This window comes from Manihot esculenta, chromosome 12, assembly GCF_001659605.2.
Source record: "Manihot esculenta cultivar AM560-2 chromosome 12, M.esculenta_v8, whole genome shotgun sequence".
In the NCBI taxonomy this organism is placed as follows: Eukaryota; Viridiplantae; Streptophyta; class Magnoliopsida; order Malpighiales; family Euphorbiaceae; genus Manihot; species Manihot esculenta.
Window position 1 is genome coordinate 15307539 of NC_035172.2, and position 20145 is coordinate 15327683.

The following is a 20145-nucleotide window of genomic DNA, read 5'->3' on the forward strand; positions in this document are numbered from 1 at the left end:
CTTTTCTTTTTGTGTTCTTTCAAATCTTTTTGGGAAAGGAGGTGGAATGTGAAAATGTACCTTTTGTTCAGTCTTTTGCGCAAGAGGTGCTACAGGTGCTTGCCCTTGCACAACTGGCTCTTCAGAATGCGCTGGAGAGGCTTCTGAATCATTTGGTTCTTGCGCTTCTTGCTCATAACTAGCATTTTGAAGTTCTTTTCCACTTCTCAAAGTAATGGCACTTACATGACCCACTACAGTGACATAGATCAAGAGCTTCTTGGGTTTAGCAGGTTACTACAAGAGGTTCATTCAGGACTTCTCAAAGATTGCAGCTCCCATGACCAGACTGACTAAGAAGAACCAGAGGTTTGTATGGACCGACCAGTGTGAGGAGAGCTTTGAAGAGCTAAAGAAGAGGTTGACTTCAACACCAGTGTTAACTCTGCCATCTAGTAATGAAGACTTCTCAGTCTATTGCGATGCGTCCCGTGTGGGACTGGGTTGTGTGCTAATGCAGAATGAAAGGGTGATTGCTTATGCTTCTAGGCAACTAAAGAAGCACGAGTTGAATTACCCTACACATGACCTAGAAATGGCAGCGGTAATCTTTGCACTCAAGATGTGGAGGCATTACCTTTATGGGGTAAAATGTGAGATCTTCACAGATCATAAAAGCCTGCAGTACATCCTGAGTCAAAGAGAGCTGAATTTGAGGCAGAGAAGATGGGTAGAACTGCTCAGTGACTATGATTGCAAGATCCAGTACCATCCGGGTAAAGCGAATGTTGTGGCAGACGCCTTAAGCCGGAAATCACTTGGCAGTTTGTCCCATATTTCAGTAGAGAGGAGGCCAGTAGTGAGGGAGTTCTTCGAGCTCATCAATGAAGGTCTACAGTTGGAGTTGTCTGGTACAGGTGCTTTGATAGCCCAGATGAGAGTGGCACCCATGTTTCTGGAGCAGGTGGCTCAGAAACAGCACGAGGACCCAGAGTTAGTGAAGATTGCCAGGACTGTTCAGTCGGGCAAGAATGAAGAATTCAGATTTGACAGCAAGGGGATCCTCCGCTATGGGAATAGATTGTGTGTACCAGATCACGTGGGACTGAAGGGAGACATTATGAGGGAAGCTCATAATGCCAGATACAGTGTTCACCCTGGGGCCACCAAAATGTATCAAGATCTGAAGAGAGTGTATTGGTGGCCAGCTATGAAGAGAGAAGTGGCACAGTTTGTGTCAGCCTGCGAAATATGTCAGAGGGTGAAGCTGGAACACTAGAAGCCAGCCGGAATGCTTAATCCACTGTCGATTCCAGAGTGGAAATGGGAGAATATAGCTATGGACTTCCTAGTGGGGTTACCGGCAGCGTCCAACAGATTAGACTCCATATGGGTGATTGTGGACAGACTAACCAAATCTGCTCACTTCATCCCTGTCAGGAGTAACTACTCTGTGGACAAGTTGGCACAGGTGTATGTTGATGAGGTTGTTAGGTTGCATGGGGTTCCTGTTTCAATAGTGTCTGATAGAGGGCCCCAGTTCACCTCCAGGTTTTGGCAGAGTCTGCAGAACGCTATGGGTACCAGGTTGGATTTTAGCACTGCCTTCCATCCACAGACGGACGGACAGTCAGAGAGGACCATCCAGACAATAGAGGATATGCTCAGAATGCGTGTGCTGGATTTTGGCAGTTCTTGGAGGTAGCATCTACCTCTAGTGGAGTTTGCCTACAATAACAGCCATCATGCTAGCATAGGGATGGCTCCATATGAAGTTTTGTATGGAAGGAAGTGCAGATCGCCTGTCTGTTGGGAGGAAGTTGGAGAAAAGGCCTTAGCAGGGCCTGAGCTTGTAGAGATCACCAGCAGAGTGGTGCCCATAATCAGAGAAAGGATCAAGATTGCTGCAAGCAGGCAAAAGAGTTATGCAGATGTCCGCAGAAGACAAGTAGAGTTTCAGGAGGGGGATTTGGTATTGCTCAGGGTGTCTCCAATGAAAGGGGTGATTCGGTTCGGAAAGAAGGGTAAGCTAGCTCCGCGGTACATCGGACCCTTTGAAGTCTTGCAAAAGATTGGGAATGTATCGTACAAGCTGGACTTGCCTGCTTCAATGGAGAGAATCCATCCGGTTTTCCATGTTTCCATGTTAAGAAAGTTCGTGTCAGATGCGGGCAAGGTTCTCAGTGAGCCTGATGTGGAGATCCAGGAAGATCTCATCTATGTTGAGCAGCCAGTACGGATCCTAGACACCCAGATTAGAAAGTTGAGAAATAAGGAAATCTCGATGGTGAAAGTCCTTTGGAATCAACCTGGGAGACACGGGAGTCCATGCTCTAGCAATATCCTCATCTCTTCTAAGGTGAGTGTTATGTGCTTTGTATGTGTGTTGATGTTTTATGCTATGCATGTGTTGTTCGGTGAACATTCGGGGATGAATGTTCTTAAGGGGGAAAGAATGTAATACCCGGCTAGACTCCGGTATCGGAATTCCTACCGTCTGGTGGAATCTCGGATGTCGGAAACCTCTAGAAGGGTAAAATCATGTTTTTATAGAATGTTTTAGTGTATTTTATGGTTTTAAGCAAGAAAGAAATTAAGTTTTGAATGAAAATAGTCTTGAGAGGAAGACTCAGGTTCGGCCGCCGAACCTCAAGTTCGGCCACCGAACATGCATGCGCTTCGGGAGCGCTTTAGGCCCCCGAAGGCATAAGTGAGGGAAGTCCAGGTTCGGCCGCCGAACATGGCATGCATGCGGAGGCACGTTAGGCCCCCGAAAGTGGCCTGGCCAGCCACCTATAAAGGGGTCCCTTGTCCGAAACGGGCGAGCTTTTCTCTCCATTTTCGGCCAAGGTGAGCTCTCCGCCATCCCTTATTGATTTTGAGCTTCTTCCTTCGAGTTTTCATGATTTCTTATGGATTTTAACTTGGTTTTTGAAGATTGCGAGCTTAGATCGAAGTTGTGAAGCTTGGAGACCTCAGGAACCTATCTTCCCCAAATTTCCAAGTTAGGTCACACTCTCTCTCGATCTTCAAGAGGTAAGGGTTGATCTTGAGCTCATTGTATGTTTAAGCAAGTTTTAAGTTGATTCATGGGGTAGAAATGCAAGTATAGGTTTATGTTGAGTTTAAGGGTTTATGTTGAGTTATTGTGCAATGTGGGTTGTTTATGTGTGTTTGATGTGTTGTAGTTGGGGTTTAGGATAGTTTGAAGCCCCTAGGAGCTACTGTATGTGTTTATACATGTTTTGGTTGAGTTGTGAAGTTTGGGAGGCATTTTTCCATGTTAGAGGCTGAGTTTCTGCCCTTTGGAAAGAACTCAGGTTCGGCAGCTGAAGGGATTTTCGGCCGCCGAACCTGCCTGTGGAGGCCAACTTTCGGCTGCCAAACCCTGCCCCCGAAAGTGGACTTTCAGCTTTGGAAGGGAGTTTCGGCCGCCGAAGGTGCCGCCGAACATGCATGAGTTTCGTCTCTGGAGGGAACCTTTGGCCGCCGAAAGTGCAGCCGAAGGTGCATGACTTTCGGCTCTGGAGGGACTTTCGACCGCCGAACCTGCCGCCGAAAGTGCCCTGTGCAGCCTTCCTTTGCATGATTTTTGTGATTATTTTAAGGTGTTTTAGAGGGGGTTTTTGGGGAGTATCTTAGAGTCATATTTATGTATGTTTGGTCCCTCATTTGAGTCCACCCGTGTAGGTTCGGACCCGAGGAACCGAGGACCCAGTGTCTGTCAGAGCTAGCCAGAGATGAGTGAAATAACTCTCTACGTTTTAAAGCAAATAATGTAAGTTTTAGCATGATTCACGCATCATGAATGCCATGAGATATACTAGGGTGCTTGCATTAGAATCCACAAATATGTTGCATTGCATATTATGTTGTTGATGTGGATGAATGTTGAATGATCCATTAGCCCTCATATGTTATGATATGATGATATGATATGGAAGTCCAGGCGTGTCTGCTCTACGCCCCTGGCACAATGTAAGAGAAAGTCCGGGTGTGGCCTGCACTACGCCTTCAGCATGATTGGATATGTATGTTATGCTATGGAAGTCCACGCGTGCCTGCTCTACGCCCCTGGCATGTTTAGACTGTATAGAGGGCTAACTGGTGACAAGTTCATCCTTGATGTGATTTGTTTGTGCTGTGATGTATTCCATGTTATCATATGTTTTAAATACTATGTTTTATTATTCTGCTCACTGGGCTCTAGTAGCTCACCCCACTCCCTTAACCCCAGGTTTGCAAGTACGGGTTAGACCAGGAGGTCAGCTAGAGTAAAGTCGTGGTTATGTAATAGCTAGTGGTGGACATGATAAATATTGTAATGTAATGTTCAGTTCAGTAATGTAATGTATAGTATTGAATAATTATGTAATGAAATGATGTTATTAAGGATTAGAGTGGTGCTTGACCTTAGTATGTTGTTTATCCCTTTTAATACATGATCCTTCAAATGTAATGGTTTAATGATATTTTATGAAAACCAAACTCAATGTATGAATGAATGTTACCCATTGGAGCATAGTTGAGGACTCCAATAAGGGGATTGATGATTATGAGTTGTGCATGCACAGGTTGAGTTTGGAAATTGAATGAAAAAAGTTCAAATTTTATGTATGTGTTGATCATGTATGGGATTTAACAGGTTTACAGGTTTTATGATAGGCTTGCTACGGGTCCCGGCGGCCTTAAGCCGACCCGGATCCTAGCGCCGGTAGCGGTCCGATTTTCGGGTCGTTACAGATAGGTATCCGAGCCCTAGGTTCATATGGTCGGACCTAAAGTGTCGGGCTCATAGATGTTCTAGAAGGTCAAGCACAATAGGAAAAATCATGTCCACTAGAATAGGATGTAGAGTCCTGTCTTGAATGTTGATGTGAAATGCCATGATTTTATGCATGTGCATTAATGATATGCTATGTATGTGATGTATGTGATGCGAGTTCATGTGTTTGCACATGAACCATTTGATGCTAATGTTTATGTGATGTGTGTTGTTTTTCAGTAAACAGGATGAGAGGAACTCGTCGATCTGCACGATTGACTGGAGTACCACCGGAGGATGAGGGCATGAGTGCCCGTCCCCCTGCATTGCCTAGGGCAATGTCTAGCAGGTCTAGCAGGGAAAGAGCAGTGAGAGACCCTAGAAGATCTTTGGATATGAACAGAAGCAGATCAGTAAGAGGAACAGTTCAAGGAGGAATGTCTGAGGATGTGGGGGATGATATGGATGTGGATCAGAGGAGGGATGGCAGTCTTGGAGTGAGGATGTCGGAGGAGGGTATGGGAGAGTCCCAAGGAGGCACTCAGGCCTCGGGATTTGTTCAGCCACCCCAGTACCCACCATTTTCATAGAACCCCGGGTATTCGATGGGAGGTACATCGGATTACCCCAGCTTTAATCCTTACCCCTCTTGTAATACCCGGCTAGAGTCTGGCATCAAAAATCCTGTAGTCCGGTGGAATCTCGGATGCTGGAACCCTCTAGAAGGGTATAGATATGTTTTTCTAAAGTGTTTTGATATGTTTTAATGTTTTAAGTATAAAGGAAATGAGTTTCTTTTGAAAGAAAAGAGCCAAGGAAGAAATGCAAGGTTCGAACGCCGAAGGTGAGTTTTCGGCCGCCGAACATGCATGGCATTCGGTTTCACGTTTGGCCACCAAAGGTGGTCTGGCCAGTCACCTATAAAAGGCCCTAGGTAGGTGAAATGGATAAGTTTCTTCCATTTTCACAGGCAGAGGTGAGATCATGCTCTTCCTTGGGTGTGTTTCATGATTTCTTCAAATCTTTCCAAGCTTTGAGAGATTTTTATGATTGTTTGAAGGTTTTGAGCAAAAGACCAAAGTTTTGAAGTTTGGAGACTTTGAGAGCTTGATTCTCCATATCTCCACGTTAGGATCACCTATCCTCAAGATCTTTCAGAGGTAAGTGTGGATCCTTAGCTTCTCTTGTGTTTTCTGAAGGTTTTATGGAGTTGTTTGGGTAGATAGGCATGTTTAGGTTAAGTTGAGGTTTTTGGTTGAGTTTTGGTCAAAGCATGCTTATGTGTTGGTTGCGTTGTTTGTTTGGGGTTCTAAGTTAGTTTTGGACCCTTTGTGCCTATACTTGAGTATATGCAGGTTGTGGCTTTGTTGGTTGCATGTTTGAGTGAAGTTTTTGGGCACGTTTGCATGAAGCAGAACAAGTTTCTGCCTAACTGGAAAATCCAGTTTCGGCTGCCGAAAGAGGGTTCGGCCGCCGAACATGCTAAGGAGGTGGTTTCGGCTGCCTAAGCTTGCCTCAGCTTACCCCCGAAAGTTTGGACTTTCGGCTCTGGAGCGGGGTTTCGGCCGCCGAAGGTTTGAGACTTTCATCTCTGGAGTGCCTTTCAGCCCCCGAACCTTGCCCCCGAAAGGGTTCGGCTGCCGAAAGTAAAGTTCGGCCGCCGAAGGTGCTTGAGTTTTGTCTCTGGAAGGGACATTCGGCCTTCGAACCTGCCGCCGAAAGTGCCCTGTCCAGCCTTCTTTTGCATGCTTTATGCGATTGTTTTAGAAGCTTTTAGGGGGATTTTGGGGAGCTTGATAGAGATGTTCTTGAGCTAGTTTGGTCCCTCATTTGAGTCCATCTGTGTAGGCACAGACCAGAGGAACCAAAGAGATCAGCAGTGAGCACTGCTTCAGAGTCAGTTCAGAGTCAGCCAGAGGTGAATGGAACTAAACTTAAATCTTTTAAATTGAGAAATTAAATGCTTTTAGCATGTTTCATGCACCATGACTATGCAGTAGGATGATTGCACTAGAAATCACGAATATGCTGCATTGCATTCCCTATCTGTGTTGTATGGGTGATAGTGGATGATCCAATAGTCCCTGAGAAAGACCAGGACCCCATTCTACGGCCTGGCGCGGGTTATGGTAAGTTATGTTGTGTACAGGAAGACCAGGACCCCATTCTACGGCCTGGCATGAGATTAGGATGTCGGGACTAATTGGGGACATGTTCACCCGAGATTATGTGAATTGTCTGTGTTTTGATGCATTCCATGAGAGCATGTTTTATTGTTCTACTCACTGGGCTATAGTAGCTCATCCCTCTCCCTTAACCCTAGTGTTGCAGGTCTAGAGTACAGGGAAAGTTCAGCAGGGTACTGAACGAGTAAAGAGTTTTTGTATAGTTTAATGTGGACATGTAATATTGTAAAGAAATGTAATAGCTTTGTATAGAGTTAGAATTGTGCTTGACCTATTTGTATTGTAAACCCTTTTTGTATACATGATCTGTTTATGTAAATGTTTTATGCGAATGTGAAAAACCAAGTTTAACTGTTATTGTGTGGACCCAACTGGAGTTTTTGATGAGGGCTCTAGTAAGGGGGTCTGTGCACAGAGATAGTGCATGCACAGGTTGAACCTTGGTACAGAGCAAAGTTTTATTTCTCACAGAAAATGTATGATCATGTATGGGAGTTTACAGGTACACATAGGGTATAGCAGGCTTGCTACGGGTCCCAGCGGCCTTAAGCAGATCTGGATCTTAGCACCGGTAGCGGTCCGGTTTCCGGGTCGTTACAGATTAGTATTAGAGCCCTAGGTTCCTATGGTCGGACCTATAGAGAGAGTGTCGGGCTCATAGAGGTTATAGTTGGTCGAGCACAATAGGAAATCATGTCCACTAGGATAGGATGTGGAGTCCTGTCTATTTGATGATGTGAAATGCCATGGTTATGCATGTGCATTGTTGATATGTGATGTTTATATGCTGATGTGCTATGTTATGTGTTGTGTTCTCAGAGTTAAGATGCGAGGAACTCGTCGATCTGCACGATTGACTGGAGTCCCACCAGAAAGTGAGGGTGCAGCTGCTCATCCTCCTGCGTTGCCAAGGGCGAGGTCGCAAAGATCAAGCAGGGAGGGTACGTCAAGGGACCCTAGAAGGTCTTTTGACGAGAGCAGAAGAGGAGTAGAAAGAGGAGGGAGCTCAGAGGAAGTGAGGGAGGCTATGGATGTTGATCAGTCAAGAGATGAAAGTATGGGTATGGGCAGATCTGAAGAGGGTATGGGAGAATCTCAGGGAGGCGCTCAGGCCTCGGGGTTTGGTTATCCACCCCATTATCCACCCTTTCCTCAGGGCCCGGGGTATCCAATGGGAGGTACGTCGGATTACTCCAGTTTTACCCCATATCCTACCTACATGCCTTACATGCCTTATCCTCCTTTTTACCCATCATATCCCATGTATCCACCCACACCTTTCCACCCCAGTTCAGCATACCCAGATCCAAGTTCAGCACCTTCTGCACCACCACCAGAACCAGAACCAGTAGCTCCTGTTGTCCAAGTACCTCAACCTAGCTCAGCTGAGGGAAGTAAAGTGAAAATGATAGAGTATCTGAAGTTGGATGCTCCCAAGTTCAATACGGGAGATGATCCATTTGAGTACCTCAGAACGGTTAAGATGATAACCGATGAGTTGGGAGCTGATGATTGCAGAGCCATTGAGATGGCAGGGTTTACACTCAAATGCAAGAAAGCTCGAGAGTGGTTCAAGAATTATGTGGACCCCAGGTTGGACAGCATGTCGTGGGGAGAGTTCGCCAATGAGTTTGCAGGGTGGGCTTTTCCTGACAGTTTCAGAGAGCTGAAAGTGATAGAATTTGAGCAGTTGAGGCAGACCGAGGAGATGAGTGTAGATGAATACACAGACAAGTTCCTGGATCTACTTCAGTATGTGGGTCAGGCTTATGACACTGACCAGAAGAAGGCAAGGAGATATACCATGAGACTGCATTCTAGGTATTCCTCCTTGATTCTTCCAGCAGAGAAAGAGAGTTTCCACTCTATTGTGGATGCCGCCAGAAAGATGGAGGCGAGTGCCATCATTCAGGGAGCAGTAAAACAGCAGGTGGCACAGCCTTCGGGTTCTAAGACCCCCAGTGCAGCAACTTTAGGCAGCAAGAAATGGGCAAAGGCAAAAGGAACAAAGAATAAGTTCTGGAGCAAGATTAAATCTGGTCTGGGAATGGGTAGTGGCTTAAGCTCTGGCGCAAGCAGTTCAGTATGTGGGAGATGTGGGAGACCACACAAAGGAGCTTGTCGGATGGGATCTTCAGCCTGCTTTAAGTGTGGGCAGGAGGGACATTTTGCTCGAGAATGTCCTCAGGCGACCTTTGTGGCACCATCCCAGCAGATGAGCTCAGGCAGTGTGGTACAGCCAGCAGCTCCAGCCATGCCTTCGAGCAGTGGCAGAGGTAGAGGAAGAGGGTCAGCCTCTTCTCCAGCAGCAGGTTCCCGAGGAGGAGGTCCGGTAGCCCCAGCACGGATCTTCACTGTGACTCAGGAGGAGGCTAGCACATCTCACACTGTGGTGTCAGGTAATCTCATCATTGGGTGTTCTGATGTGTATGCTTTGATGGACCCCGGTGCTTCTCATTCCTTCATTGCTTCTGGAGCCGTAGAGAGGTTGGGTCTGATCATTTCTGAGTTGGAGTGTCCTCTCTAGGTCAGTGGACCCAAATGTGACCCATCAGTGACAGAGTCAGTCTGTCGTTTTAGTCCAGTGTTCATAGAGGGTAGATGCCTTCCAGCTGACCTTGTGGTTCTAGATTTGATGGATTTTTATGTCATTCTAGGGATGGATTGGCTATCTACATATGGTGCTACCTTGGACTGTAGAGACAAGGTAGTTAGTCTCAAAGATCAGGATGGGTCAGCATGTGTCTTCAGAGGAGACAAGAGGGGTACACCCAGAGGTTTGATCTTGGCCCTTCAGGCTCATAGGTTGCTTGGGAGGGGTTGTCAGGGGTTTCTAGCTCATGTGAGAGAGCTAGATAAGCAGGTTAGGGAACCAACCTCGGTACCAGTAGTCCAAGAATTCCCAGATGTCTTCCCATACGAGCTTCTAGGACTACCACCTGATAGGGAGATAGAGTTTGAAATAGAACTGCTGCCTGGTACTAGACCTATCTCTATTCCTCCCTACAGGATGGCACCAGTAGAGTTAAAAGAGCTGAAAGAGCAGCTGCAAGAGTTGGTAGATAAGGGTTTCATCTGCCCTAGTACCTCACCTTGGAGTGCTCCAGTGCTGTTTGTCAGGAAGAAGGATAGATCCCTCAGACTTTGTATCGACTATAGACAGTTGAACAAGGTCACTACCAAGAATAAGTATCCCCTGCCTAGGATCGATGATCTATTCGACCAGCTAGCTGAAGCAAGTTGTTTCTCTAAAATAGATCTGAGGTCCGGGTATCATCAGTTGAGAGTCAGAGAAGCAGATGTGCCAAAGACTGCTTTCAGGACCAGATATGGGCATTATGAGTTCTTAGTACTGCCGTTCGGGTTGACTAACGCCCCTGCAGCATTCATGGATCTCATGAATAGAGTTTTTAGCGAGTATCTGGATCACTTTGTTATTGTCTTCATCGATGATATCTTAGTGTATTCCAGAGATGCAGAGGAGCATGCCCAGCATCTGAGGATAGTTCTGCAGACACTGAGAGAGCATGGATTATATGCCAAGTTCTCGAAGTGTGAGTTTTGGTTGAGGAGCATTTCATTCTTGGGGCATGTAGTGTCGGCAGAAGGTATTGAGGTAGACCCCAATAAGATAGAGGCTGTAGCTAACTGGCCCAGACCCACTACAGTAACTGAGATTAAAAGCTTTTTGGGTTTGGCAGGTTACTACAGGAGGTTCGTTTAGGACTTCTCGAAAATAGCTGCTCCTATGACCAAACTGTCTCAGAAAAATCAGAAGTTTGTCTGGTCAGATCAATGTGAAGAAAGCTTCGAAGAGCTTAAGAGAAGATTAACATCAGCACCGGTGTTAGCTCTGCCAGTCAGTAATGAGGACTTCACAGTGCTCTGTGATGCATCCCGAGTGGGACTAGGTTGTGTTTTAATGCAGAATGAGAGGGTGATCGCTTATGCTTCTAGGCAGCTGAAGAAGCACGAGTTGAATTACCCCACACATGACCTAGAGATGGCAGCAGTTATCTTTGCACTCAAGATGTGGAGGCATTACCTTTACGGGGTTAAATGCGAAATCTTTACTGATCACAAGAGTTTACAGTACATCTTGAGTCAGAGAGAGCTGAACTTGAGGCAGAGAAGGTGGGTAGAACTGCTCAGTGACTATGATTGTAAGATCCAGTATCATCCGGGTAAGGCGAATGTTGTGGCAAACGCCCTAATCCGGAAAGCACTTGGCAGTTTATCCCATATAGCGGCAGAGCGAAGACCAGTAGTGATGGAGTTTTATAAGCTCATCGACGAAGGGCTACAGCTAGAATTGTCTGGTACAGGTGTGTTGATAGCACAGATGAGAGTGACACCAGTGTTTCTGGAGCAGGTGGCTCAGAAACAGCATGAGGACCCTGAGTTAGTGAAAATTGCCAGGACTGTTCAGTCAGGCAACAATGCAGAGTTCAGATTTGATAACCAAGGGATCCTCCGCTATGGGAGTCGACTATGTGTACCATATGACATCAGTTTGAAAGGAGACATTATGAGAGAAGCTCATAATGCTAGGTACAGTGTTCACCCAGGAGCCACCAAGATGTATCAAGATCTGAAGAGAGTGTATTGGTGGCCAGCTATGAAGAAAGAAGTGGCACAGTTTGTGTCCGCCTGTGAAGTTTGCCAACGGGTGAAACTGGAACATCAGAAGCCGGCTAGAATGCTTAACCCACTGCCGATTCCAGAGTGGAAATGGGAGAACATAGCTATGGATTTTGTAGTGGGCTTACCGGCAGTGTCCAACAGACTAGACTCCATATGGGTGATTGTGGACAGACTGACTAAATCTGCTTACTTCATTCCTATTAGGAGTACTTACTCGGTGGATAAGTTAGCACAGGTCTATATGGAAGAGATAATAAGGTTGCATGGAGTCCCAGTGTCTATAGTATTAGATAGAGGATTTCAGTTTACCTCCAGGTTTTGGCGGAGTCTGCAGAGTGCTATGGGCACAAGGTTAGAGTTTAGCACTGCTTTCCATCCACAGACTGACGGACAGTTAGAGAGGACCATCCAGACCATAGAGGATATGCTTAGAATGTGTGTGTTAGACTTTGGCGGTTCTTGGAGGTAGCATCTACCTTTGGTGGAATTTGCCTACAATAACAGCCATCATGCTAGCATAGGGATGGCTCCTTATGAAGCTTTGTATGGGAGGAAGTGCAGATCACCTGTTTGCTGGGAAGAAGTAGGAGAAGCGGCTCTTGTAGGGCCAGAGTTAGTGGAAATCACCAGCAGAGTGGCGCCCCTTATCAGAGAGAGAATCAGGACTACTCAGAGCAGGCAGAAAAGCTATGCAGACGTTCGCACGAAGCAGTTAGAGTTTCAGGAGGGTGATATGGTATTGCTAAAGGTGTCTCCAATGAAAGGAGTGGTTCGTTTTGGAAAGAAGGGTAAGCTAGCTCCACGGTACATTGGACCCTTTGAGATCTTGCAGCAAATCGGGAATGTGTCGTACAAGCTGGATTTACCTACTTCTATGGAAAGGATTCACTCGGTGTTTCATGTTTCTATGTTATGGAAGTTTGAGTCAGATCTGAGTAAGGTTCTTAGTGAACCTGATGTGGAGATCCTTAGAGATCTCACCTATGTAGAGAAGCCAGTGCGGATCCTTGACACGCAGATCAGAAAGTTGAGGAACAAGGAGATTCCGATGGTGAAAGTCCTATGGAACCACCACAATATAGAAGAGTGCACCTGGGAGACATGGGAGTCTATGCTCCAGCAGTATCCATATCTGTTTTAAGGTTAGATTTTCCTCTTCTTTCTGTGTTTATTTGTTTGAGGAACATTCGGGGACGAATGTTCTTAAGGGGGGGAGAATGTAATAGCCGGCTAGAGTCTGGCATTGGAAATCCTGTAGCCCGGTGAAATCTCGGATGCTGGAACCCTCTAGAAGGTTATAGATATGTTTTTCTAAAGTGTTTTGATATGTTTTAATGTTTTAAGTATAAAGGAAATGAGTTTGTTTTGAAAGAAAAGAGCCAAGGAAGAAATGCAAGGTTCGGCCGCCGAAGGTGAGTTTTTGGCCGTCGAACATGCATGGCATTCGGTTTTACGTTTGGCCGCCGAAGGTGGTCTGGCCAGTCACCTATAAAAGGCCCTAGGTCGGTGAAATGGATAAGTTTCATCCATTTTCACAGGCAGAGGTGAGATCATGCTCTTCCTTGGGTGTGTTTCATGATTTCTTCAAATCTTTCCAAGCTTTGAGAGATTTTTATGATTGTTTGAAGGTTTTGAGCAAAAGACCAAAGTTTTGAAGTTTGGAGACTTTGAGAGCTTGATTCTCCATATCTCCACGTTAGGATCACCTATCCTCAAGATCTTTCAGAGGTAAGTGTGGATCCTTAGCTTCTCTTGTGTTTTCTGAAGGTTTTATGGAGTTGTTTGGGTAGATAGGCATGTTTAGGTTAAGTTGAGGTTTTTGGTTGAGTTTTGGTCAAAGCATGCTTATGTGTTGGTTGCGTTGTTTGTTTGGGGTTCTAAGTTAGTTTTGGACCCTTTTGTGCCTATACTTGAGTATATGCAGGTTGTGGCTTTGTTGGTTGCATGTTTGAGTGAAGTTTGGGCACGTTTGCATGAAGCAGAACAAGTTTCTGCCTAACTGGAAAATTCAGTTTCGGCCGCCGAACATGCTAAGGAGGTGGTTTCGGCTGCCTAAGCTTGCCCCCGAAAGTTTGGACTTTCGGCTCTGGAGCGGGGTTTCGGCCGCTGAAGGTGCCGCCGAAGGTTTGAGACTTTCGTCTCTGGAGTGCCTTTCAGCCCCCGAAAGGGTTCGGCTGCCGAAAGTAAAGTTCGGCCGCCGAAGGTGCTTGAGTTTCGTCTCTGGAAGGGACATTCGGCCGCCGAACCTGCCGCTGAAAGTGCCCTGTCCAGCCTTCTTTTGCATGCTTTATGCGATTGTTTTAGGAGCTTTTAGGGGGGTTTTGGGGAGTTTGATAGAGATGTTCTTGAGCTAGTTTGGTCCCTCATTTGAGTCCATCTGTGTAGGCACAGACTAGAGGAACCAAAGAGATCAGCAGTGAGCACTGCTTCAGAGTCAGTTCAGAGTCAGCCAGAGGTGAGTGGAACTAAACTTAAATCTTTTAAATTGAGAAATTAAATGCTTTTAGCATGTTTTATGCACCATGACTATGCAGTAGGATGATTGCACTAGAAATCACGAATATGCTGCATTGCATTCCCTATCTGTGTTGTGTGGGTGATAGTGGATGATCCAATAGTCCCTGAGAAAGTCCAGGACCCCATTCTACGGCCTGGCACGAGATTAGGATGTTGGGACTAATTGGGGACATGTTCACCCAAGATTATGTGAATTGTCTGTATAGTGATGCATTCCATGAGAGCATGTTTTATTGTTCTACTCACTGGGCTATAGTAGCTCATCCCTCTCCCTTAACCCCAGTGTTGCAGGTCCAGAGTACAGGGGAAGTTCAGCAGGGTACTGAACGAGTCAAGAGTTTTTGTATAGTTTAATGTGGACATGTAATATTGTAAAGAAATGTAATAGCTTTGTATAGAGTTAGAATTGTGCTTGACCTATTTGTATTGTAAACCCTTTTTGTATACATGATCTGTTTATGTAAATGTTTTATGCGAATGTGAAAAACTAGGTTTAACTGTTATTGTGTGGACCCAACTGGAGTTTTTGATGAGGGCTCTAGTAAGGGGGTCTGTGCACAGAGATAGTGCATGCACAGGTTGAACCTTGGTACATAGCAAAGTTTTATTTCTCACAGAAAATGTATGATCATGTATGGGAGTTTACAGGTACACAGAGGGTATAGCAGGCTTGCTACGGGTCCCGACAGCCTTAAGCCGATCTGGATCCTAGCGCCGGTAGCGGTCCGGTTTCTGGGTCGTTACACCTCTCACATGCCATACCCACCTTTCTACCCACCATACCCACAGTACCCTATGTACCCACCCCCGTCCTTCTACCCAGGTACAGCAAACCCTACCCTAGGGGATGCTGCACCTCCTCCACCACCAACAGCACCTACTGTCCCAGAAACCCAAATGCCTAAACCTAGCTCATCTGGAGGGAGCAAGGTCAAGATGACCGACTACATGAAGCTGGGTGCTCCCCAGTATGAAACCGGTGATGACCCGTTTGTGTATCTTGAGAGGGTCAAGATGATTACAGATGAGATAGGAGCTGATGACAGTAGAGCCATTCAGATGGCTGGGTTCACACTAAAATGCAAGAAGGCCCGAGAGTGGTTTAAAAGCTATGTGAAACCGAGGTTGGACAGCTTATCATGGGAGGAGTTTGCAAATGAGTTTGCAGGATGGGCTTTCCCTGACAGTTCAAGGGAATTGAAGATGATTGAATTTGAGCAGTTGAGACTGTAATACCCGGCTAGACTCCGGTATCGGAATTCCTACCGTCCGGTGGAATTTCGGATGTCGGGAACTTCTAGAAGGGTAAAGACATGTTTTATAAAATGTTTTCATGAATTTTAATGTTTTAAAGTATGAAACTAAATGAGTTTTTGCATGAAAATAGCATTGGAGGAAAACCCAGGTTCGGCCGCCGAAAGTCAAGTTCGGCCGCCGAACATGCATGCGTTTTGGAGGCACGTTAGGCCCCCGAAAGCATGAGTTAGGGAAGTTCAGGTTCGGCCGCCGAAAGTCAAGTTCGGCCGCCGAACATTTGCATGGATGCGGAGGCACATTCGGCCCCCGAACGTGGCCTGGCCAGCCACTATATAAGGGGCACTTAGCCGAAATGGGCGAGCTTTCTCCCATTTTCGGCCACAGCAAGCTTCCGACTTTCCCTTTGCAACCCTAGTGTTCTTCCTCCAAATCCCCACCATTTTTCTTGAGTTTTAAGCTTGCATTGAAGGTTTGAACTTTTGAAACAAGTTTTGGAGCTTTGGGAACTCAGGAGCTCATCTTCTTGGATCTCCAAGTTTAGGTCGTCTCCCTCTCGATCTTCAAGAGGTAAGAGCCGATCTTAAGCTCCTTCTGTGTTTTCAATAAGTTTTATGCTAGATCGATGGGTAGAAATGCATGTTAGGTTATATGTGGAGTTATGGGTTAACCTTGATGTCTTGGACAATGTATGTTGTTTCTGTGTGTTTGAAGTGTTGTAGTTGGGGTATTTGATGTTTTGAGGCCCCTAGGAACTTGTATGCATGTTTTAACTGAGGTATATGCATGATTGGTGAGTTTGGAGGCGAAAATGCATTTGGGAGCCAAGTTTCTGCCCTTCGGCAGAAACCAGGTTCGGCAGCCGAAGGCACTTTCGGCCGCCGAACATGGCTGGTGAGGCAGGCCTTTCGGCTGCCGAAGTTGCCCCCGAAGGGAGACTTTCGTCTCTGTCTGGGACTTTCGGCCGCCGAAGGTGCCGCCGAACATGCATGAGTTTCGTCTCTGTCTGGGAGTTTCGGCCGCCGAAGGTGCCGCCGAACCTGCCTGACTTTCGGCTCTGGAGGGACTTTCGGCCGCCGAACCTGCCGCCGAAAGTGCCCTGTTCAGCCATTTCTTGCATGTTGTTATGTGATTGTTTCATGATGTTTTAGGGGGTTTTTGGGGAGTATATTAGAGTTATGTTTATGTATGTTTGGTCCCTCATTGGAGTCCACCTGTGTAGGTTCGGACCCGAGGAACCGAGGACCCCAGCAGTGAGCCAGCTGCTACAGAGTTTGTCAGAGCTAGCCAGAGGTGAGTGGAATAAACCTTAAGTTTTAAATAAATGAAATATGAATTTTGAGCATGATCCATGCATCATGAATGCCATGAGATATAATAGGTTGCTTGCATTAGTATTCACGAATATGTTGCATTGCATTTATGATGTTAATGTTGATGTGGATTGGTTATTGGATGATCCTTTAGTCCTCATATGATATGATTGATGTTATGGCATGTTATGGTATGGAAGTCCAGGTTGTACCCATTCTACGTCCCTGGCACGATGTAAGAGAAAGTCCAGGTTGTACCCATTCTACGTCCCTGGCACAGTTGGTCCATATGATATGTTATGATAAGGGAAAGACCGGTTGACCCATTCTACGTCCCGGCACAGTTGGACCTATGTAGAGGACTATAGGTGACAATACCATCCGAGATGTGATTTGTTGTGATGTGTTGCATTCCATGAAAGCATAAAATTTTAATATATTGTTTTATACTATTCTGCTCACTGGGCTTTGTAGCTCACCCCTCTCCCCTAACCCCAGATGTGCAGGTACAGGGTAGATCAGAAGGTTAGCCAGAGTTTTGAAGTATGTCTTATGTATGTAATAGTTAGTTTGTGGACATGACAATTGATGAAATGTAAAAATATTCAGAATGTTATGTAATGAGGTTATTGAGGATAGAGTTGTGCTTGACCATAATGTATTGTTAATCCCTTTTGTCTATACATGATCTTATGTTATGATGTTTATGTAAACTAACTCAACACAGGCTGTTTTGCCTTTAAGGCATGATGAGATCCCACAGAGGGACTATATTATGTATATGTTCAGGGTATGCACAGATTGAGTTAGTTGATGACAGTACGTATGAGGAAAAGTTCTAAATTTTTATGTATGACTGTTGATCATGTATGGTATTAAACAGGTTTACAGGTTACATGTCAGGCTTGCTACGGGTCCCGGCGGCCTTAAGTCGACCCGGATCCTAGCGCCGGTAACGGTCCGATTTTCGGGGCGTTACAGAATGGTATCAGAGCCCTAGGTTCATATGGTCGGACCTAGAGTGTCGGGCTCATAGATGTTATAGAAGGTCAAGCACAATAGGAAGGTCATGTCCACTAGGATAGGATGTTGAGTCCTGTCTTGCATGATGATGTGAAATGCCATGACTTTATGCATGTGCATTAATGATATGATATACCATGTGATGTATGTGATGAGGGTTCATGTGTGCTCACATGAACCATATGATGCTAATGTTTGTATGTTGTGTACTGTTTTCAGAAATCAGGATGAGAGGAACTCGTCGATCCGCACGGTTGACTGGAGTGCCACCTGAGGATGAGGGCACGAGCGCCCGTCCTCCTACATTGCCTAGGGCAATGTCTTGTAGAGCCAACAGAGAAAGAGTGTCAAGGGACCCTAGAAGGTCTTTTGATGCTAGCAGAAGGGGGACTGATAGAGGAGGAAGTTCTTCAGATGTGAGGGAGGTTATGGAAGAGGATCAGAGGAGGGATGGGAACCTGGATGTGAGCATGCAGGAAGAAGGGACAGGGGAGTCACAGGGAGGCGTTCAGGCCTCGGGGTATGGTTTTCCACCCCATTATCCACCCCATTATCCACCCTTCCCACAGGGTTCAGGGTATCCGATGGGAGGTACATCGGATTACTCCAGCTTTCACCCCTATCCTACCTACATGCCTTATCCACCTTTCTATCCACCCTACACACAGTACCCAGCTTATCCACCCTCACCCTTCTATCCAAACCCGGCAAACCCCACCTCGGGGAATGCTGCACCTCCACCTCCACCACCTACAGAACCAGCAGCCCCAGTTACTCAACCTCCTAGACCTAGCTCAGTCGATGGGAGCAAGGTAAAGATGACAGATTACCTCAAGCTAGATGCTCCCAAATACAAGTCAGGGGATGACCCCTTTGAGTATCTGAGAGTAGTGAAGACAATAACTGATGAGCTAGGGGCAAGTGACAGCAGGGCCATTCAGATGGCAGGGTTCACTTTAAAGTGCAAGAAGGCACGGGAATGGTTCAAGTGTTATGTGGACCCGAGACTAGACGGTATGACATGGGAAGAATTTGCGAATGAGTTCGCTGGATGGGCTTTTCCAGACAGTTCTAGAGAACTGAAAATGATTGAGTTTGAGCAACTGAGGCAGTCAGAGCACATGAGTGTAGAGGAGTTCACGGATAAATTCTTGGAGCTATTGCCTTTTTCAGGGCAAGCTCTAGATTCAGATACGAAGAAAGCCAAGAAATATGTTATGAAGCTGCATTCCAGGTACTCCTCGTTGGTTCAGTCAGCTGAGAGAGAAAGTTTCCACACTGTGGTGGATATGGCTCGAAGAATGGAGGCAAGTGCTATAGTTGAGGGGTCAGTGAAGCAGTCAGTGACCCAGTCTTCAGGGGTTAAGACCCCAGGCAGAGGAGGACCAGGGTTCTCTTCTCAGAGTTCAGGCAAGAAGAGGTGGGATAACACCACCAGGAAGTCGAAGAAGAATAAGTTTTGGAACAAGTTGAAATCCGGTTTGGGATTCGGCGGTGGCTCGAGCTCAGGCTCAGATGGTACAGAATGTCAGAGATGTGGAAGACCGCACAGGGGAGTGTGTCGAGCTGGGACTAACACATGTTTCAGATGTGGACAGGAGGGACACATGGCTCGGGATTGTCCTAGAGCACCTTTTATGGGCCAGCCCCAGCAGACAGCTTCTGGTAGTGTGGCACAGCCAGCAGTTCCAGCCACAACTCAGGGCAGTGGCAGAGGTAGAGGGAGAGGGGCAGCCTCTTCTTCTGGTTCCCGAGGTGAAGGTCCATCAGCTCCAGCCAGGATCTTCACCATGACACAGCAGGAGGCTAACACATCCAACACCGTGGTGTCAGGTAATCTCGTCATTGGGTGTTCTGATGTGTATGCATTAATGGACCCGGGTGCATCTCATTCATTTATTGCTCCGAGAGCCGTTGAGAGGTTGGGTCTGATAGTCTCTGGGTTAGAGTGTCCCCTATGGGTCAGTGGACCCAAGTGTGACCCGTCAGTGGCAGTGTCAGTCTGCCAGTACAGTCCAGTTTTTGTAGAGGGAAGATGCCTCTCCGCCGACCTTGTGGTTCTAGATTTGACAGACTTTGACGTCATTCTAGGGATGGATTGGCTATCTACCCATGGTGCTACCTTGGACTGCAGGGACAAGGTAGTCAAGTTCAGAGATCAGGACGGGTCAGAGGTCGTCTTCAGAGGAGACAAGAGGGGTACACCTAGAGGTCTGATATCAGCCCTTCAGGCTCGTAGGTTGCTTAGGAAGGGATGTCAGGGGTACTTAGCTCATGTGAGAGAGCTAGACAGTCAGGTCAGGGAGCCAGCCTCGGTGCCAGTTGTCAGAGAGTTTCAGGATGTCTTTCCTGATGAACTTCCAGGTTTACCACCTGCTAGGGAGATAGAGTTCGAGATAGAGTTGGTACCTGGAGCTAGACCGATCTCTATCCCTCCCTACAGGATGGCCCCAGCAGAGTTAAA